The 20,334-nt window shown below is 43.4% G+C and overlaps 1 protein-coding gene and 1 pseudogene across 1 annotated transcript in view; one reads left to right on the forward strand and one right to left on the reverse strand.

The window, feature by feature from the left end:
• TENM4 (teneurin transmembrane protein 4) overlaps nt 1-20,334 on the forward strand; it is a 734,586-nt gene that overhangs the window by 392,073 nt on the left and 322,179 nt on the right. The gene's annotated exons all lie outside the window — the stretch shown is intronic.
• Nucleotides 16,117-16,233, reverse strand: LOC118665582 (annotated as a pseudogene).

The following is a 20,334-nucleotide window of genomic DNA, read 5'->3' on the forward strand; positions in this document are numbered from 1 at the left end:
CATGCAGTTCCCACAAAGCTAAAAGGCTAGCAGGGTGGTAGGATATACAGCAATATAATACCAGGTGCTCAGGTGGCCTGCACATGTCTTTACCTAGCACCTTCGTTCCCCACCCCCACCCTTCAGGCTCACCTTTGAAGATACAACTCAAGATTCAACTTCTTTGAATTTTCATTTGGGCCTTGCAGCTGGCTTGAGCCACCTTTTTAGATGATGCATTACCTATGTTTTCACCTCCCCCAAACCCCCTTTCCCAAGATGGGGAACATGCTCATAGTGACAGTATCATGTTGGTCCTAGCACAGAACCTGTATATAGTACAGAACACAGTACATAGCGGAGGATCAATAAATATTCCCTGAAATCTAAAGAAATGAGAATGGATAACGTGCTTTATGAGCAAAGTAAAGAGAGAACAAAGCAAAGAGGGTTTTCCGGAGTAGGTGACATTCGAACAGAAGCTTGATACATAGGGAAGGTGATGCTACATTTTCCCAGAGTCACTATTATGGCTAGTTGAGGGGAAATGGCATTCTGGGTGGTTTGGGTGATATAAACATTAGGTTTGGAGCGGGGGGGGGGGGGGGGGGAGCTGTTCTACTCTGTGACATCTACTGATAGCCTTTTTCTTCCCCGCACCCCCAAAGAAGTGAGAGAACAGAGGTGCGGGATGAAGTGCAGGATGAAGCTTGGACGTGGTGGCCATAACCCTGCACTAATTTCCATCCCAGCTTCCTGCCGGCTGCATTCCCCTCAGAGGCACCGGGTCCAGACCCTGGGTCTTAGCAAAGGGCTTGTCCTTCCTTGGAGGCGTTTTCTTGCTTCAATACAAACAGGCAATGGCATTGTAGGTGGCGGCAGTAGCTTGTGGAGACATGGACGAATGCAGGGAAAGTAGCTGATCCAGAAAATGCCTCTGGATAGTTTCTGTAGAGCAGTGATGGTGAACCTATGACACGTGTGTCAGAGGTGACTCGTGAACTCATTTTTTTGGTTGATTTTTCTTTGTTAAATGGCATTTAAATATATAAAATAAATATAAAAAATATAAGTCTTTGTTGTACTATGGTTGCAAATATCAAAAAATTTCTATATGTGACACGGCACCAGAGTTAAGTTAGGGTTTTTCAAAATGCTGACACGCCAAGCTCAAAAGGTTCGCCATCACTGCTGTAGAGTGTCCGCTTTGTTTTCCCATGAGTTACCTCCAAACTTCTGCTGCTGGACATGGAGTCCCCAGAAGATATCTAAGTAAAGGGGGCAGCGAGTGGGAGTTAGGGTTCCAGGGTGTAAGACCTGGGCAAGGCCCTCTCCTCTCTGGGCCTCAGCTTTCCCCTTTGTGAAATGAGGTTGTCCTACTATCTCATCTCTAAATTATAAGAAAGTCTGGCTAAAGAAAGTCAACAAAAAACATGTGGTTTAGCTTGGTTGGAGTGGATGGCCTCCACTCCTCACTCCCTGCCCTGCTCAAGTCATATTTCACATATTAAACCCATTCTGAAAATGAGGGGAGGGGAAGTCTCTGGGAATCATGGAAACATGTTCCCAGTAATCTCCCTCTGGCCACTCTTTCCTCTGGAGACAGAGATAAGCACATTGTTTCCATCAGCCTGCGTTCTATTTCCTTATCTTAAAACTCTTCGGCCACATTATAAATAAGCAGCTACCCAGTGAGCAAGACCAGGCATGTGTGTGCAGACACCAGTGCTGGGTGTATGTGGCGGTTGCTGATGAGGTCCAGGCAGCTGCCTCCACCCTTAAGCAATCCAAGTGAATGAGGTGTCTCCTGGCCAGGCAATGTGTTGTCCACACTGGGTGACTCCTCAGAGCGAATGGGATCGCTGTTAATAATTACACTGGGACAACAGGCACGAACCAAAACCAGCCCAGGCCGACTGGAGCATGTGGTCATCTTCGCTATAGAGCGCGGGTGTAATAAACAGCTGGCTCTGGACAGTTCCAGTGTCCAGCCAGGCAACAGGATTTTATGTCAAGTTCACCCAGTGCATTCTCCCTTCGTGCTTGAAGCTGCCCCCAGAATTCAGCCGCGTGAGCAGTTTCCTAGACCAGCTTACAGTCCTTGAGGATAAGGACCACCATCACCGCCCGCTCCCCAATATCAGAACCTGCCATGTAATTTTTAGAAGCCAGTGCAAAAAGAAAATGTGGGTCTCCATGTACAAAGATTAAGAATTTGAAGACAGCAACAGTAGGGCCTGATTTGTTTCCTGGTGCGTTACCTCCAAACTCCTGGCACTGGAGAAGGATTCCCCAGAAGTTACCCAGTAGTGTTGGGGGGAAGCAAGAGTTAGAGCCCAAGCTGTAAGTAAATCAAAGGTAGGGCCTTCTGAGCCCAGGGCCCAACAGGACCAACTACAGAGGCCTCAAGCCCACGAGGCAGGTCCTGCTCCCCAGGCAGCCTGTGCTGTGTTTGGGGAGCTCTGACTCTGCATCCTTTTCCCTCCCTGCCTGCTGGCTTGTTTGCTTCCATTATATTTCTAATTCAACTTGTTGAATATGAAACATGTTCATATGGTTCAAAAGTCAAAGAAGATAAAATTGTATCTGATACCATTTGTACTTCCCTCCTTTTTCCTCTCCTTCCCAAACAATTCCCAACATGCCTTTCCCCTTCCCATAGGTAATCACTTTTTAATTTCTGTGTCTCCTTCCAGGGTTTTTATGCAAATATAAACATGTAATTGAACCTTTCTCCATTCCTTCATATCCAAAGTTTTCATGTTAAACAGATCATCTGCACCTTGTATCAAATATTTTTCCTGGGATCTACTAGTTGTTTGTCTCACCAAAGGTGACCCCACTGATCCCACCCCATTTAGAACCATACAAAACAAGACCAATTCTTTGTCCCTGGTCAAGCTCTTCAGACACATGAAAACAGAGACCCATTCTCCACCCACTCCACCTCTTTCAGCCTCAACTTCTTTTATCAGACTGTTCCTTCAGCCTTTCTTCACAGGGTGTGAGGTCTGGACCACTTTTGTTCATCTGTGACTTTCTGAGTGTGTGTGTGTGTGTGTGTGTGTGTGTGTGGCCCACAGTCAGCCAACTGATCTACCGGGACAGGGGCAGAGGGAAGGGGAGATCTTCCCTACTTAGAGCAGAGACAAATTTATCTCCATCATCCTAGTCATCCAGCTTAAGGGCACTAATTGCTCCCATGGGAATTTGCTCTGTGCCAGGAAATACATATGCACCTGCAAATATCACGTTTACCTTCTGACAACTGTGAGGCAAGTCTTATAGTCACTCCTTTGCCGATGAAGCATATGAATTGCAGGGAGATAACCCAACAAGTAAACGTGAAAGGAAAGATCCAAAGGCCGGTGTGTTTAACTCCAAACTATGGGGTCTTTCAGTGACCCCAATATGGGGCTGGCAGCTGAATGCTTCCCCCAAAGACTTGCTCACATTCTTGATATTAACTATGAAATTTCATTCAACTAGTTTTCCTGGGCATGGTGAGTAGTATCTATTTTATGATCTGTGTGGCCTTTTAATCCTCCCTACCTTAACTCTCAAGGTGATCTCATTCATTTCCACTCCTTACATACCAACCAGATATTATCTTCAACCCAGACCCCTTTCCCAAACTCCAAACTTCTATCTCCAACTATCTGTTGACATCTCTAGTTGGTGTGTATAGTGAGCCTCTCAAATTTTACATAACTGAAACAGAGCTCATAATCTCATGTATCTCCCCAAAACTACTCACGTGCCTAAGTTACAAACCCATATCATTTTTGATTACCACCTTTCTTTCAGCTTCCATATTCAATCTTGGTTCTACCTTCAAAAACTGTATCTGAAACTCATCCTTATCTCCATCTCTACTCATAACCTTAAGTCAAGTCCCCATGGCCTGGAACTACTGGAATGTCCTGCTTTTTCTCTTCCCTGTTTCCCCCCTTGTCTCCTGCACAGTAGATTTTTGAAAGATAAAAACTGTAGCATGGTTATGGCCCTGCTTAAAACCCTCTGTAGCTTCCCTTGTTCCTAAAACAAAATCCAGAGCCTTTATCACAGCCTACAAGACTCCCCAGTGTCTGTGTTTCAGTTGGGCTCATTCCCGCCCTCGCCACATCAGCAGTTCCATGGCCACATCGAGCTCATCCTTGCCTTTGGCTTGTATACACGGTCTTCCATTCTTGAAATGTTCTTCCATGTTCTTCTGGCATTCTTGACCCCGTCAGTCTTTAGGTCTCAACCTCATTGTTACCTTCTCAGAGAGGCCTTTCCTGCCAACCTGATCTAAACTAATGCCTTTGTATCCTCTCTTAAGGTTCCCTGTTTATTTATGTTCATCATAGCACTGTTGCCAGGGTCCAACCCCAGCAGGTCCAGGGGTCCCCAAAGGCGTAGATGGAGTCGGCGAAGAAGGAATGACATGGAGACAGCGTTCAGTTGATCAGCAGCCTAGCCAGGATCTCCAGCCAGGATCTCCAGCCAATTTCTGGTCTGGATCTCCAGAGAGGTTCTGCTTCAGATCTCCAGCCAGGTTCTGTGTCCATGTTCTCTTGCTAGGTTCTCCAGCCAGGTTCAGTCCAGGTTCTCCAGCCAGGTTCAGTCACCAGGTTCTAGTCAGGTTCTCTTGCCCATTTCTGTAGTCAGGTTCAGTCCAGGATCTTTTGCCATGTTCTCTCCAGCGAAGTTCTTCTGTCTCTAGTTCTGTGTGTTCTGTCTTCTTAGTTCTGTGTTCTAAGCTCTGTATTCTAAGTTCTGTCTCTTGCTGTCTTGTTACATCTGTATTTATACCAGTTGATTCAATCCTATCAATCTCTATTACAAAGGTTAGGGCGTTTCTTATCTCCATTCCAGGGAGTAAAGATTATGTAGCTTAAGCATGATTGTTCGTAGTTAAAGTGATTAATTACCCGCCTGGCACTTAGTTAAGAGGTTTTATTCCCTCCCTAACTTCAGGGGAAAATCCCTACCTGGGGAAACAACCTTTCTCAGAGACCTTGGTTAAAACACATAGCGCCAAGAAGGTGAGCAAACATATTAAGAACAGTATGCCATATATGCCAGGTCCCTTGAAACAGCAAGGATGGACTGGCTCCCGGCACACTGTGACTATTCATTTATGGTTGTTTGTTGCGTTTCTGTGTATTGTATATCTTCTCACCAGACTACGTATAAGCTGCATGACTATAAGCGCTATGTCTCTTTCGTTCACTGTGGTGTCTCCAGCAGTGAAACCCTTGCTGAACACACCGCAGACTCTCAAATGCTATGGAATCCGTTCCTTCCTTTTCTTGGGTTCTTCCCCATGACAGACCTTACTAGAAAGCTGCACTACGATTTTTGTTACCTGTTGTTTTAATTGAATAGGCGTTTGCACTGTGGGAGAGTTGCACAATAAAGATGTCTCAGAATACAAACATGCACTGAATGGCTTTTCTTATGGAATCATACGTTGGTGACGCACATATGAAATGGAAGGAGGTAGCCACTGGCATTCCTGGTACCTACAGGGGCAGTGGAGCATCATTTGATCACAGTGGTTCCTGGCACCAAAAGTGCAGCAAAAGTAGTTGCAGTTGTTTTGGCTTAGACCACAAACTCAGAACCAGACTTCCTGGGTTCAAATCACAGCTTAGCTTCAATTCTCCATTAAGGTTATCGATAAAAACAGTACCTACCTCCTGTGGTGGCTGTGAGGATGCCACGTGCCAATGCGTGTAAAGTGCTTAGAAGGTGCCCGCAGGCAGCAGTGTTTAAGTGTTAGTGATCATTAGCATCATTACCGTGTGCTGAGCTTCCTATATATATTTGCTCCCAACAGCCTAGTGAGGTATTTCTATTTTAGTTCAGTTCAACAAACATCTCCTTGTGTCCTTCTGCCAGGACCTGGAAATAAAAGAACTCAGTCTTAAAGGGGCTCCCAACTTTTGGGTGTGCCTGCCACGCTATTGTAGAGAGAAGCAGTGAAACAAGTACAGTGTCAGAGTGTGACCGAATAAGTCAGGGTATGTGCGAATATGTATGTTAGTATGTCCATATGTCAGAGTGTGTGCAAGTATGTCAGTATGTATGTGTGAATATGTCAGTATGCCCATGTGTCAGAGCATGGCAAATATGTCAGTAAGTCTATATGTCAGAGTATGTGTGAGTATGTCAGTATGTCCATATGTCAGTATGTGTGAGTATGTCAGTATGTCCATCTATCAAAGTGTGATTCAAGCCCCGTGAGGGGCTACTGACCCTGAGGAGCTGTCTGCACATCCACTGCCCTGCCCTCACCTTCCCGGATGGAAAAGTTATAAAACTTGGCCGAGGCTGCATTAAAGCTCTCGTGCCCATTTTTGTCCACCTTGGCTCCCACAGGCCACTTTCTCTGTGGTTATAACTCAGTTTACAAATGACAAGCAAAAGGCAGTTCTCCCCTCAAAAAGAGCCTTGTTCACTCCTCACCGGGCGCCCGGACCAGGCTGCTTCTCACTCTCTAAGAGCCCTGGTGGCCACTGCTCAATTAGACCGTTTGGGGCCTAATGAAGTGAAAAGGCAATTCCCTGCCCTGGACGTGAGTGCAGCAGTTACTGGCTGCTGATGGCAGGCATTAAGGAGAACCATTGTAATTGATTAGAATGCGCATTATGCTGTATTGGCTTAGTTTGAGGGCATTTGGGAATAAATAGCACTGTCATTGTGGGCCTTAATTAGGTAATAAATTAATAGATAAATGGATTCCAAAGTTCCAGTGGCTGCCCCGCCCCCTTGCCAGCTAAGGCCAGCACAGAGAGAGAGGTTCACTCTTACTTCACCGTGAGCTGTGGGGAACAGAGAACAGAGTGGCCAGGCGATGGCTTCTAAGGTCCTGTAGGCTGGGGCATCCTGGAGATAACAGTTATGTTAGATGCTGAGGCAAAGGGCAGCTTTTCATGACATTGGAAATGGCCCACAGCATGAGCCCAAACTCACTTTTTTGCTATCAATTCTTTCAACAAATATTTAGGGACGGTCTACTGCATGCCTGGAACTGTGCTAGGCACTAGGGATATAAATAGCAAAACTGTCCTCATGGACAGATAAAAGGATTGCCATAGAGTATGTCAGGTAGTAAATAAGACCATAGAGAAAAGTAAAGTAGGAAGGGGAGAAAACTGGAATATAAGGTAGGGAGGTTAGTGGGGAGGAAGGTTGCAATTCTATTTATATATTTATTTATTTATGTTAATCCTCACTCAGATATTGGTTTATTTTAGAGAGAGTGGAAGGGAGAAAAGGAGGAAGGGAGGGGGAGAGAGAGAGTGAAGAATCAATGTGAGAGAGACACATTGATTGGTTGGGAACCTGCAACCCAGGTACTTGCCCTTTACCAGGAATCAAATCCATGACCCAATGCTTGGGCTGATGCTCTAACCACTGAACAACACCAGCCAGGGTGGGAGATTACCATTTTAAATAGAGTAGTTAGAAAAGTAACAGAGGAGGTGATATTTGACTAAAGAATTACAAGTGGCGAGGGTAAGTCAAGTGGGAGAAGAATTTTCCCAGCGGAGGACTTGCCACTACAGAGATCCCAAGGCAGGGGAGTGCCTGGTGAGTCTGAGTGAGAGTAAGGAGGTCTGGTGGGTGGTCTCAGTGAGCTCAAGAAGAGCAAAGGTGAGGAGACCAGAGGGGCGGTACTCGCGGAGCAGTTGCATCACGTGGGGCTTAGGGTCACGGTCAAGGCTTGAGCTCTGACTGGGATTGATTGAGGTGAGGAGTCTTTGGAGTATGTCCTCCTCTGTAATTGACCAGGGTGCATTTAATCAGGAATGGCAGACACAGGGCATGCATATAGCAGCTCCCTCCTCCCACACCTGGACTGGTAACAGAAACTGATCACAGCCCTTTTACAGGGGCCTGATTTGGCCTTTGGGTCTTGCTCATCCAGCCATCACGAGCTCCACTAGTCCCTCCAAGCTGGTGCTGCAGAGGAAGTGCTAGATTCCAATCACTTCCCCAGCATGTCTGCACCAGGCCTGCACTGCACTGGGCCTAGTACCTACCCCAGAGAGCTCAGTAGAGGAAGGCTGGTCAGGAGGGAGTCATCAAGAAAAAATAAAAATAAAAACAGGACAAGTCTGATAAAAGCGACAGTGACATGGAGTAATAAATTCTGCCTAGGGAGAGCTTCCCTGAGGGGTGACATTTGAGGGTGGCATGAACGAAGGGTAGGATGTTGTCAGGGTGGAAGAGCACGGGGGCTGAAGAGACACCATGAGGAATGCAGGAGACCAGAAACGGGTGGGAGACAGCCTGGTGCAGCTGCTCTTAGGAAAGACATTAAAGAAAGAATCCCAGAAGCATTTCATCAGAGCTGTGTCCCCTGAATGTCTGCCATGCCCCGATGTCCACTTTGAAAGGCACAAAAAATATATCACATCAAGTATATTAGTTAGGATAATGCCAGTTATGGTAGGAGATGCCACAATTGCAGAAGCTGAAGTAAATACATCCTGTCCATGAGAGTCTGATGCAGTGTTCCTAGCTGGCAGGCAACATTCTTTTGTGCAGGGAATGATTCCAACTCCTTCTATCTTGTGGCTCTCCCATTCTCTGGAGCTTTAGAGTCATCTGCAAAAGGAGGAAAAAGGTGTAGAAGGCACTCTTGCGTCCTAATCATCTGGGCTGAGAAGATGTTCAATTCTATGAATGACATCCAGGGCCATGGTCCCACCTCAATGCAGGGGGAGCTGGGAAATGTAGTCCTTGGCTGAGCAGCCACTTTCGGCCCCAATGGCATACTGTGGATGGGAGAGTGCATGGGTGGGACAGGTGCCTGGACTGTAAGCATCTCTCCTATATGAATATGCCAAACCCTCAGTAAACACTCTCCTATACCTTCTATATCTCATTCAGCAAAATAAGATAAAGAGTTAGAATTCTTCATATTTGTGAGAAACTGGTATTTCTCAAGAGCTTGGAGATGAGGTCGGGTTGATAAGCACCTATGGTGTGTCAGACTCGGCCTCAATTTCCTTCTCTGGAAATAGAATAAATTCTCTCCTCGGGTCAGGGTTGTTTCAAGGATTAAATGGGGAATTGCCTGGCACATGGGAACCAGCACTTAGCCCCCTTCTTTAAAAAAAAAAAAATATTTTTTATTGATTTTTTACAGAGAGGAAGGGAGAGGGAGAGGGATAGAGAGTTAGAAACATCAATGAGAGAGAAACATCGATCAGCTGCCTCCTGCACACCCCCTGCTGGGGATGTGCCCGCAACCAAGGTACATGCCCTTGACTGGAATCGAACCTGGGACCCTTCAGTCTGCAGGCCGGCGCTCTATCCACTGAGCCAAACCGGTTAGGGTGCCCCCTTCCTTAGAGCTTTTCCAGGAAGGGTCTTGAAGGTAGGTGTGATAGTCCCACAGCCATCTCTCTTCTTTAGGGCCTTGGCTTGAAACCCTACTTGCAGGGATGGGCCCAATGGGGAAAGCTGAACGCATAGGGTTGAAAATAGCCAAATGAAGGCTTCCACCCTGATTGCCTCAAACCATTTCTGAGCTCCAGTGGCTCAAAGTGCTTACTCTTATGTTCCTCTGATTACTTACCCATTTTCTCCCCACAGACTAGGGAAAAAAATATGTAGGAACTATATATCTAACTCTATGTCCTTATCCTTGGCACATCAAAGGTATCATGTAGAGGTAGGCAGGTAGGCAAGAAGGGCAGGAGAGAACGGTATATAAAGAAATTGAAGTTGAGGTACTCAAGGAAAAGCCCACACTGGGGAGCAGGAGACTTGGATTCCAGACCAGCCCTGCCATTGCCTTGCTGCGAGGCCTTGGTCAAGTTTCTGGGCCTCAGTTTTCTCATCTGTAAAATAGGAATGTTAAACTAGATTATTGATAATGTCCCCTCAACAACAACATTGTATGATCCTGTGGCCTAAGTATCGGAATTCCTGGATTCAAGGACTGACCATAATGCTCTACAGCAGTGGTTCTCAACCTTCCTAATGCCGCGACCCTTTAATACAGTTCCTCATGTTGTGGTGACCCCAAACCATAAAATTATTTTCGTTGCTACTTCATAACTGTAATGTTGCTACTGTTATGAATCGTAATGTAAATATCTGATATGCAGGATGTATTTTCATTGTTACAAATTGAACATAATTAAAGCATAGTGATTAATCACAAAAACAATATGCAATTATATATGTGTTTTCCGATGGTCTTAGGCGACCCCTGTGAAAGGGTTGTTTGACCCCAAAGGGCCGCGACCCCCATGTTGAGAACCACTGCTCTACAGAATTTAAGAACCTGAATCTCAGGTGCTGGAGCTGTACCCCCTAACGAAGGGCATTTATTCCCCCTGCCTTAGACTCCAAACTTGGGTGTTCTTGTTTATATCCAAGTAGGCTGAAAACTTAAAGGGCCATGTTTTACTCATCTCCTCTACCTCCCCAAGATCTGGACACACATGGTCAGGCTCGTGGAAAGAATCCAATACATGTCTGGGAACCTGCAGCTGAATCTGGGCCCAGCCTAGGCACCTCACATACCTATCCAAAGCTTAAACACACCAAACCCCTGCTGCCAAAAGCAGGGTCTTGGACTATCCTCGGAGTGACTATTGTACAGCTCAATCTGAGTAACTAGAAACCCATGTATGTCCAGCATTGGGTTTTGCTTAAAAGTTTGCCAGGAATAACAAATAGGTAAAAAAAAAATAATAATAATAATTTTGTAACATAATATGGCAGGTAATCCTTTCTATAGTAAAAGGAAAACACTAAGCCTCCCATAGAACAAAAGAAATACAAACAGATAATAAACAAATGAGGAAGAAGTTCAACCTTACCATTCATCTAAAAATGCAAATTAAAACACAATGAGGTGACATTTGGTACTTTGCAAATTAGTAGACCTGTGGAAAACTGCAGACCTCGGTGCTGGCAGCAGTGTGGTAATACAGACATTCCCATGTAGGGCCTATGCAAGAGTAGACGGAGAACACCTTTGCGGAAAGCAGGTTGGTCAGATGTATCAGGACACTTGAAAGTAGACAATTCTCGACCCAGTAATTCTTCTTCTAGAGACCTATTCCAAGGAATTCATTGGAAGTATGAACAAAGCTTTATGTTCGCAGATATTCACGGTGTCATTATTTATAATTTTTTAAAAAAATCTGGCCCTGACCAGTTTGGCTCAGCTGATAGTCGGCCTGCGGACTCAAGGGTCCCAGGTTAGATTCCAGTCAAGGGCATGTACCTTGGTTGCAGGCACATCCCCAGTGGGGATTGTGCAGGAGGCAGCTGATCGATGTTTCTCTCTCATTGATGTTTCTAACTCTCTCTCTCCCTTCCTCTCTGTGGAAAATAAATAAAATATATTTTTTTAAAAATCTGAATCCACTTCCATATTCAACAATATGGAAACATTGCTACCACTTTCTGGTCCTCTACCTAATGGAATTTATTAAGTTCCTTAAAATGAGGTCTACAGAGCAATGTTCACGACTTCAAAATATGTCTCATAAAATGTTTAAACAAAAGTTATAAAATCTATCATCGCTACATCCAAGCTGTGTCAAAAATATTGTGTATGTATAACAAAATGTTGATAAGAGTATTGAGTGGATGATGCCCTCACAGCTCATTTTCTTTATTTCAAACTTTTTACTTTATTTTTAAAATGCATATTTGTAAAGAACGGAAGGGAAGGAGAGTTCGCTGGCAGCCAAGAACCAGCAGGGCCCATTTGTCTTTGCAATCACCGGACCGCCTGCTAAGGAAGCCCGTTAAACCCAGGGTGGCAGAGCCCCTGTGCTCAAATCGCTCTGTCTCAGGAGCATATTTTTTCTTTACTGAGGAAATTGCTTTCCATAAAACCAGCTCTCTGACACCTCTGAGTACCAGGGAACCATGCAAGACCTCTTTCCTGGGGACATTCTCTAATGGGGAACTCCATCACGTTCCAGCTTGGCGCTTCCAACAAATCCCAGTCAGCCATAAAAATTGTTAGCACCCTGTATGCAAGACTGATTGTGTCGGCCTCATAAAAACCCCATTCACCGAGCAAGAGCTGCAGGTCTAAAACTCTCCAGTCCCCCGCTGTTTTAAACCCAGTGGCACGGCGCATTGCTAAGTGGTGCCTGGTAGAACTCCACACAGCAAGTCAGGACTGGATCTGGGGCGGAACTAGTGAAAACAGGACAAAACGGGCCTGTGCAGAGTGCTCAGTGCACAGTCACCACCAAAGCCACCTCCTCGCTGCTCTTGTAGGCAGGGTAAGTGGATTTGGCAAAGCAAAGGAGAAGATTTAGGGGTGATGGCCATCCTTTAAGAGAGAAAGAAAGTATAAGGTGCACAGGTGGAAGAGTGAGTGGTAGAGGCGTCCTGCCCCCATCACACAGCTCTCTTGGAACGAGGACACCCCTTTCCTGTCTGCCCCTAGATGGGAATGGAGATGCACAGGCTTCTAACACCCTTCTAGCCTGGGCGATGTGGCTCAGTGGTTAAGCATTGACCTATGAACCAGGAGGTCACAGTTCGATTCCTAGTCAGGGCACATACCAGGGTTGCTGGCTCCATCCCCAGGAGGCGGTGTGCAGGAGGCAGCCGATTTATGATATTCTCTCATCATTGATGTTTCTATTCCTCTCTCCCTTTCCCTTCCCCTCTCTCAAATCAATAAAGACATTTTAAAGATAGATAGATAAATAAATATATTTCAAAAAAACCAAACCTTCTGCCCTCTGGGAGGACAGGCCTTACTCTCCTCCATGTGGGCAGCATTTAGCACCTCTCCAGCAATGGCCAGATGACCTCAGTTTGGGTCAGGAGCCTGTTGCCTACACACAGCTGTCATTTCTTCAGTTTTTGGGCCCTGATGTCCAGAATAGCTGCTTCTTGCGACATGCACTGGGGTCCGAGAGGCCTGGGTTCTAATCTAGACCCTGCCTTGCTCTCAATGTGCTTTGTCTCTGGGCAAATCACTTACATGGTCCGTCTCTCAGCTCTCATTTTCTCATTGGTAGAATGAGGATAATAAATGCCTATCTTTCCCCTGCCACTTCTCACACACATCCTTTCTACCCATTGTATTAAAAAGGCATCATAAAAATATTCAGTGTTCAAATCAAGTAAAATCTTGACCTATCGCTTAACAGCTCAACATTAAATTTCTAAAAAAAAAAGTGTTTCATGTGCTTCTTTGTATTGAGTTCTCTGCAACTCTCTCTGTAACAGCAACATTTCTCTCTAATGTAGTACTCAAGGCCTATGCCATATAGCTAAATTTGGTGAGTTCATATCCCAGTCCTTGCACATCCTGTGTGGCTTTGGGTAATTTGCTTAACCTCTCTGAGCCTCTCAACCATAAAATGAGACTCATGCCTGCCTCATAGAGTTTTGGAAAAGATACAAGGGAATAATATATTAAAATATTTGCATAATACTTGACCCAGGTTAGGAAGTCAGAAAATAACCCTGTTCTGCACATCCCTGAGTATAAATTAGACTTCTTAGTATTGCTTAGAACACCAGTTTTAGATCTGTGTCTATTGTAGCTGTCTTCTATATGTTTAGGGTGATGTAAATGAATATTCCCTATTTATGGTTTCCGACACTGAATGTCCATCCACTTAAAGGTATCTCAGGAGGAATGGTGCCACCCATTGACTTGGGGTTGCAACTCTAATTGAATGGAGAGAGAGAGAGAGAGAGAGAGAGAGAGAGAGAGAGAGAGAGAGAGACATTGATTAGGGAGGGGAAAAGAGAATCAGTGAGAACAGCATTCTGACTTTCTCAAAAAGTATTCCTGCCCTACCTGGTTCTGCTCAGTGGATAGAGCATCAGCCTGTAGACTGAAGGGTCCTACATTTGATTCCAGTCAAGGGCATATGCCCAGGTTGCAGACTCAATCCCCAGTAATGGGCATGCAAGGGAATCTATCAATGATTCTCTATCATCATTGATGTTTCTCTCTCTGTCTCTCTCCCTCTCCCTTCCTCTCTGAAATACATATATATATATATATATATATATATATATATATATATATATATATATATATATATATTAAAGTATTCCTTTCCCAGGAGAGGGCCAGCTACCCCATGGTTACTGCAGGCCATGTTTACAGGAAAGGGATGAAGAGGCCTCATATGTATTTTTGTTGTTGATTTCTAAAATGCAGAAAATAGATACAACTTGTATTATTTTAATATCTTTTTTAGTTTACTGATATTTGTCTTATGCCTAGCATATGGTCTGTCCTGGAGAATGTTCCATGTTCACTTGAAAAGAATGAACACTCCTTGGGTAGAGTGTTCTATAGCTGTCTGTTAGATCTAATGCACTTATTGTGGTGTTCTACATTCTTGCTGATTTTCTGTCTAGTTTTCTATCAATTATTGAGAGTGGAGTGTTGAAAGCTCTAATTATTGTTGTTGAATTATCTGTTTTTCTTTTGGTTCTGTCAGTTTTTGATTCCTGAATTTTGAGGCTTTGTTGTTAGGCATAAACTCATTTATAATCCTTGTATTTTCTTGACATATTGACTCTGTTATTATAAAATATCCTTTTTGTTTCTAGAAATATTTCTTGTCCTTGATCTATTTTATCTGATATTACAGTAGCCACTCCAGCTCTTTTATGTTTTCTGTTTTTATAGTATGTCTTTCTCATTTTTTTGCTTTCAATTTGTTTGTCTTGCAATGAAAATTATGCTTCCTGTAGACAGCATATATTTGCATCTTGTTTATCTAGTCTAACAATACCTGCCTTTTCATTGGATCATTTAGACCATTTATAGTTAATATAATTTTGATATTATATGTATATTTTCCACCTTGCTCTTTGTTTCCTATATGTCCCTTGTCTTTTTTATTCCCTTATTCCTACTCAACTACCTTTTTGGGTATTAAATAAATATTTTTAGTGTAGCATTTTAATTCCTTTGTTGATTTTTAACCTAAGGATATTTTAGTGGTTGGTCTAGATATTATGATATGCATTTTTAAATGATCATAATCCATTGAAGATTAATAACTTGATTCCAGAAAATCTAGGAACTTTGCTTTAAGATGACTCTGTTTTTTCTCCCTTCTTTATGCTGTTTTGTGTGTGTGTAAATTAAGTGGTATAATTATTGCTGTATACAAGCTTATATTTTCAAAAGATGTTAAGAGATAAAATGAGAAAAAGTAGATTTATCAATTTTTATAGTAATCTACATATTTTCCATTTTGATGTTCTTCTTATCTTCTTGTGGATTTAGTATATTCTGGTATCATTTCCTTTAAGCTTGAAAGACTTCATAAGGCAGGTCTCTTAAGAACATATTCTCTTCATCTTTGCTTGTCTGAAAAGTCTTTATCATGCCTTCACTTTTTTTTTAAAATATATTTTATTGAGTTTTTACAGAGAGGAAATGAGAGAGATAGAGAGTTAGAAACATCGATGAGAGAGAAACATCGACCAGCTGCCTCCTGCACACTCCCCACTGGGGATGTGCCCGCAACCAAGGTACATGCCCTTGACCGGAATTGAACCCAGGACCTTTCAGTCCGCAGGCCAAAGCTCTATCCACTGAGCCAAACCGGTGTCGGCAACCCTTCACTTTTAAGGAAAGTTTTGCTGAATATAAAATTTTTGGTTGACATTTTTCTTTTAGCTTTTCTGGTCTCTGTTATTTAAGATGATAAGTCAGCCATTAATTGTATTGATGCTCTCCTGAAAACAATGAGTAATTTTTCTCTTATTGTTTACAAGATTTGCTCTTTGGCTTTAATGGTTTGACTATGATGTTTCTATGTATGGATCTCTTTGCATTTATCTTATTAGAGATTCATTGAGTTTCTTAGATGTGTAGATTAATGTCTTTCATCTAATTTGTGTTAGCTATTATTTCTCCAAATACTTTTTTCTGACTCTTCTTTCTCTCCCTCTCTCCACTCTTTCTGGGGCCCTCAGTATATGTTTGTTGGTATGTTTACGTGACCAACATGTCTCTGGGTCTCTGTTCATTTTCCTTCAACTTTATCTCCCCTCCCTCAGATTGGATATTTTCTTTTTATCTGTCTTCAAGTTTACTAAGTTATTGTTTTTCAACATCTTGAGTCTGCTTTTAAGTTCATTCTTTTTTATTGTCGTTATTCTTAATATCCTCCCACTCACAATACAGACCAGGCAAAGGGCCTGAGCTGAGGTGTATACGGGGTATAAGTTTATTCTTGAATTTTTGTTTTAGTTCTTGTATTTTAACTCTAGAATTTTCTTTTTCTTTTTAGAGTTTCCATCTCCTTATTAAGATTTCATATCGGTAGATTAATTTCTGCTATTTTTTTCTTTTAATTCCTTAGACATGATTTTCTTTAGTTCATTGAACATTTTTAGTAGTTGCTTAGCAATATTTATCTTCTAATTAAAATGTTTAGGAACAATCTCAGCCAGTTTCTATTTACTCTTTTTGTTCCTGATTATGGGTCATATTTTCTTTTCTTATTATGCATTGTAGTTTTGTTGTTGCTGTTGTTGGAAAACTGGACATTTTCATTACTATATTGTAGCAACTCTGGGTTCTGCTTTTTCCCCATGAAAATTGTTGTTCCTGCTCTTTTTCTCATTGTTTAGGACACCTATGGGTAAAATCTGTGAAATCTTTCTCTTTCACAGTATGACACTCATGTTTCTTTTAGTTATTTTTTTATTCTTTTAAGCTTCTGTCTGCATAGCTTAGTGTCCAACCAATAATTGGACAAAGCTTAAGTGCAAACATATCAAGCCAAGTGTTTTGTCAATTGAATTGTGTGTGGGAAGGGGAGCACATTCAAATTTCAGGTCATTGTTTTGTCTGTTCTGGCTTTTTCTTTCTGCTGGGTCCATTTGAATCTCCTATATGCCTGCTCACAACTTTAGGGTTGATCAGCAATGTGTTAATATGTTGGGCCCTCTCTGATCTTCACTATTCATTCGCATCTCAGCCAAGAACATGCTTGCCCCAGCCATGACTTCATGCTAGTAGAGCCAAGGCTCTCCCTCTTGCCTGCTGCCAAAGATCATCACTTCCATTGGCAGTGCCATTGGCCATGGCATCACCTACTGCTCCCAATCAACTGAACCACTTCACCCTGAGCAGTCAAGCTACCAATCCTCATGGTGACCTTACCCTGGCAGAACCTCTGTGCTGACGACCAACCTGGAGAGGACTGAAAGGGCCCAGGGCAATAACAACACTGTTCTGAGCTAAAGGCAGTGTTTTTAACATAAATATTTCTGATATTGTATATGCCTTTGGTCAGTTTTCAGAGTGTTGAAATGGTCATTTTTGTAAGTTATTTCCAACTTTATAGTTCCTTTTGAGTGAAGAGTATTTGCCAACCTTCTCACTCAGCCATAGCCAAAAATACCTTCTGTAGTTTCTAATGTCCTTTTAGATCCATGGTGGTGCAATGATTTGCCAGTGTCATCCAGCTTGAAATTGGCTGAGCCAGAATTCCAGCTCTGTTTTCTATTTGTCTTTCTATCTTTTCTACTATAGCGTGGAGCTTGGAGAAGACTCCATTGAGTAATGAGCAAGGAAGCTGTCTTAGTTGGCTCTGGCTGCTATAACAAAATACCATAGGCAGGGTGGCTTAAACATTAGACATTTATTTCTCATAGATCTGGAAGCTAGAAGTCCAAGATTAAGGTTCCAGCAGATTTGTTTCTTGATAATAAAGGCCTTCTTCCTGGCTTGTAGACAGTCACCTTCTTACTGTGTGTTCATATGGCCTTTCCTTAGTGCGTGGAGAGAGAGATCTGTCTTCCTCTTCACAGAAGGGTACTTTCATTGTGAGTGCCCACCTTCAGATACCATCACATTGGAGCTTAGGGGGTGGGGGTGAAAGAGGTACAAACGTTTAGCCCATAACAGAAGCTACCCCAGAACTTTCTCTTGATGCCTTGAGGCCTATCTTGTTTCTTTGGGTCCTCATATTGATCAACAGCCAAACTTCAGCCCAGTCGGTGTGGCTCAGTGGTTGAGTATCATCCCATGTACCAGGAGGTCACTGTTCAATTCCCAGTCAGGGCACACGCCGGGTTTGCAGGCTCGATCCCCAGTAGGGGGTGCGCAGGAGGCAGCTGATCAATGTCTCTCTCTCATCAATGTTTCTATCTCTCTATTCCCTTTCCCTTTCTCTCTCTCTCTAAAATAATATCAATAAAAACATACTTTTTAAAACAAGAGCCAGACTTAAAAGGGAAAGAAAGAAAGAATAAGCTCCAGCTGTGGCTGCTGATGCCCAGGGCCTTTAAAATGAGAGCTGAGAGTAAACTTCCTTCTCCTACAACCACCCTCCTGAGGGGCACTGCACTCCATCTGTGGGTAGTCCCCGAATTATAACTTTGCACATATTTTGATCTGTATTAAAGTTGTAACAGTCATTTTATTTTTTCCCAGCTACTTCTGTTAAATTGTCCAGCAGAGAAGGATAACATTTGCTTTAAGATCCAGGGATTTATAACTACCCCCATACCAGAGTACTATCTTTTGTGCCAAAGCGAGGACTAATATATGCAAACTTTGGAGCCTGCAAGGATTTGCCTAAGTCTCCAGAGAGTAGTCTGAGCTTCCCATTCTTGGAGTGACAGATGCTGCCTTGGAAATAACCGCAGAGCAGTCAGCAGGGGGCAGGGTCTCATGGGGAGAAAGTGCTGAACTGCTCTGTTAATGTGCTGTATGACCCTGGGTATTAGGGCCAAGTCCCTAATGATACAGGCTGTTACATATTGAGCACTTATCATGCACCAAACATTATGTAAGGAGCCTTACATACAAAATCTGCTGTTTCATCAGCTATGGTCTCACTGATGGTAATGTTCCAGATTTCCTGAATTTCTTCCTCAGTGACTTGTGCAAGACCTCCAGCTCAGTCAATGTCTTGCTCAGGGCTTTCTGGAAGACTCTAAGGACCTCCCATGTCCTTAAGAAGTCAGCTCTGGGTTCTTTACATCATGTTCTTTGTTAATATTCTCTGTGCCTATAGGCCTCTGGGAAGGTGGCACCATGCCTCTGCCCTTAGGGCTGGAGTCCACAGACCACCATACTTCTGTTCAAGGGACTAGCCCTGAGAACTCCCAAAGCTGCAAACCTCAACCTGTCACACTGTCTACAGTGCACCATAGACATTGTTCCCTAGAGAAAGAGGGATGACTCTAGACCCAACTCTGTGCTAAACCTTGGACCCTAAGTTCCAAAGCAGCACTGCTTGGCCAGAATATAATAGCTCCTTCAGTTTATCCATAAGGCTCAGAGCTCCCCTGGGTGTCCTTTGCTGTACAACACACTACCCCAAATTCAGTCGCTTACAATAACAGCTGTGTATGATTTCTCATAGTTCTGTGGTTTGACAGGGAATACTGGGGGTCCTGATCATGGTCTCTTATGAGCTGCAGTCCTAGGGTGGCTGGGGCTAGAACATATGAGACAGCTGTACACTTATAGCTTATGCCATAACAGTGTCACTTGGAAGTCTGGCACCTCTATCTGAGTGGTCTTTCTGCCTGGTTAGCTTGGACTTCTTTTCGTGATAGCGGGATGATTAATTCAATTGGCTAAAGTAGTCACAGGGCCAGCCAAGAGTCAAGGGGAGAAAAAAAGAACCCCACCTTCTGATAGGGTTAGTGTAAAAATTTACTGCTGTCCTCAAGGCAGTATCATCCCCCAGTTCTTGAGACTGTTCCCAAGGAAACTTTTGTCTTTGTGAGCTCTCTTCTCCCCCAGTTAATCAGCTGAGCAAATGAACGTCTAAGGCATTGGTGACCCTGCATACACAAGCTCAGGTTAGGCTCAGTGGGAACCAGTCCACTGATCTCATGTGTACCTTCCTTCAATCCAACATGTTAGGTTTTGTTGTTCTCGAATTTGTAAATGAAGGAACTAAAAGTCAGAGAGCTTCAGTGATTTGGAGTAATGGCCAAACCAGGATTCAAACTCAGGGCAGCCCAACTCCAAAGGCCAGAAGCTCTTTTTGCTACCCCCACTCTGCTTCTCATCTCTCTGGGTCTCAGTCACCTCCAATGTAATTATAAAGTGAAGTGAAGAACAGAATGATTTTTAAGAACCATGACAACTTTGAAAGTTTCTAATTCTTCCCTTCCTACCACCTTTTTGAAGACATGCGTCTCCACCTGCTGCTTTTCTGTAGCTCTGTTGACAAGACTTAACACCACAGGATTTGTTTGTAAGTATCTGGTACGATTTTTTTGAAAATTCAAATGGCCCTCATGACAAGGTCCTTCAAATTCCTGGTGGAAGAGAGTTAACTTTTAACAGCCCTCCCAGTCTCATTACCTTCCTCCCCCTTGAATACTCCTGAGAGCCTGGAGATATCA

This window comes from Myotis myotis, unplaced genomic scaffold (genome assembly GCF_014108235.1).
Source record: "Myotis myotis isolate mMyoMyo1 unplaced genomic scaffold, mMyoMyo1.p scaffold_m19_p_10, whole genome shotgun sequence".
NCBI lineage: Eukaryota > Metazoa > Chordata > Mammalia > Chiroptera > Vespertilionidae > Myotis > Myotis myotis.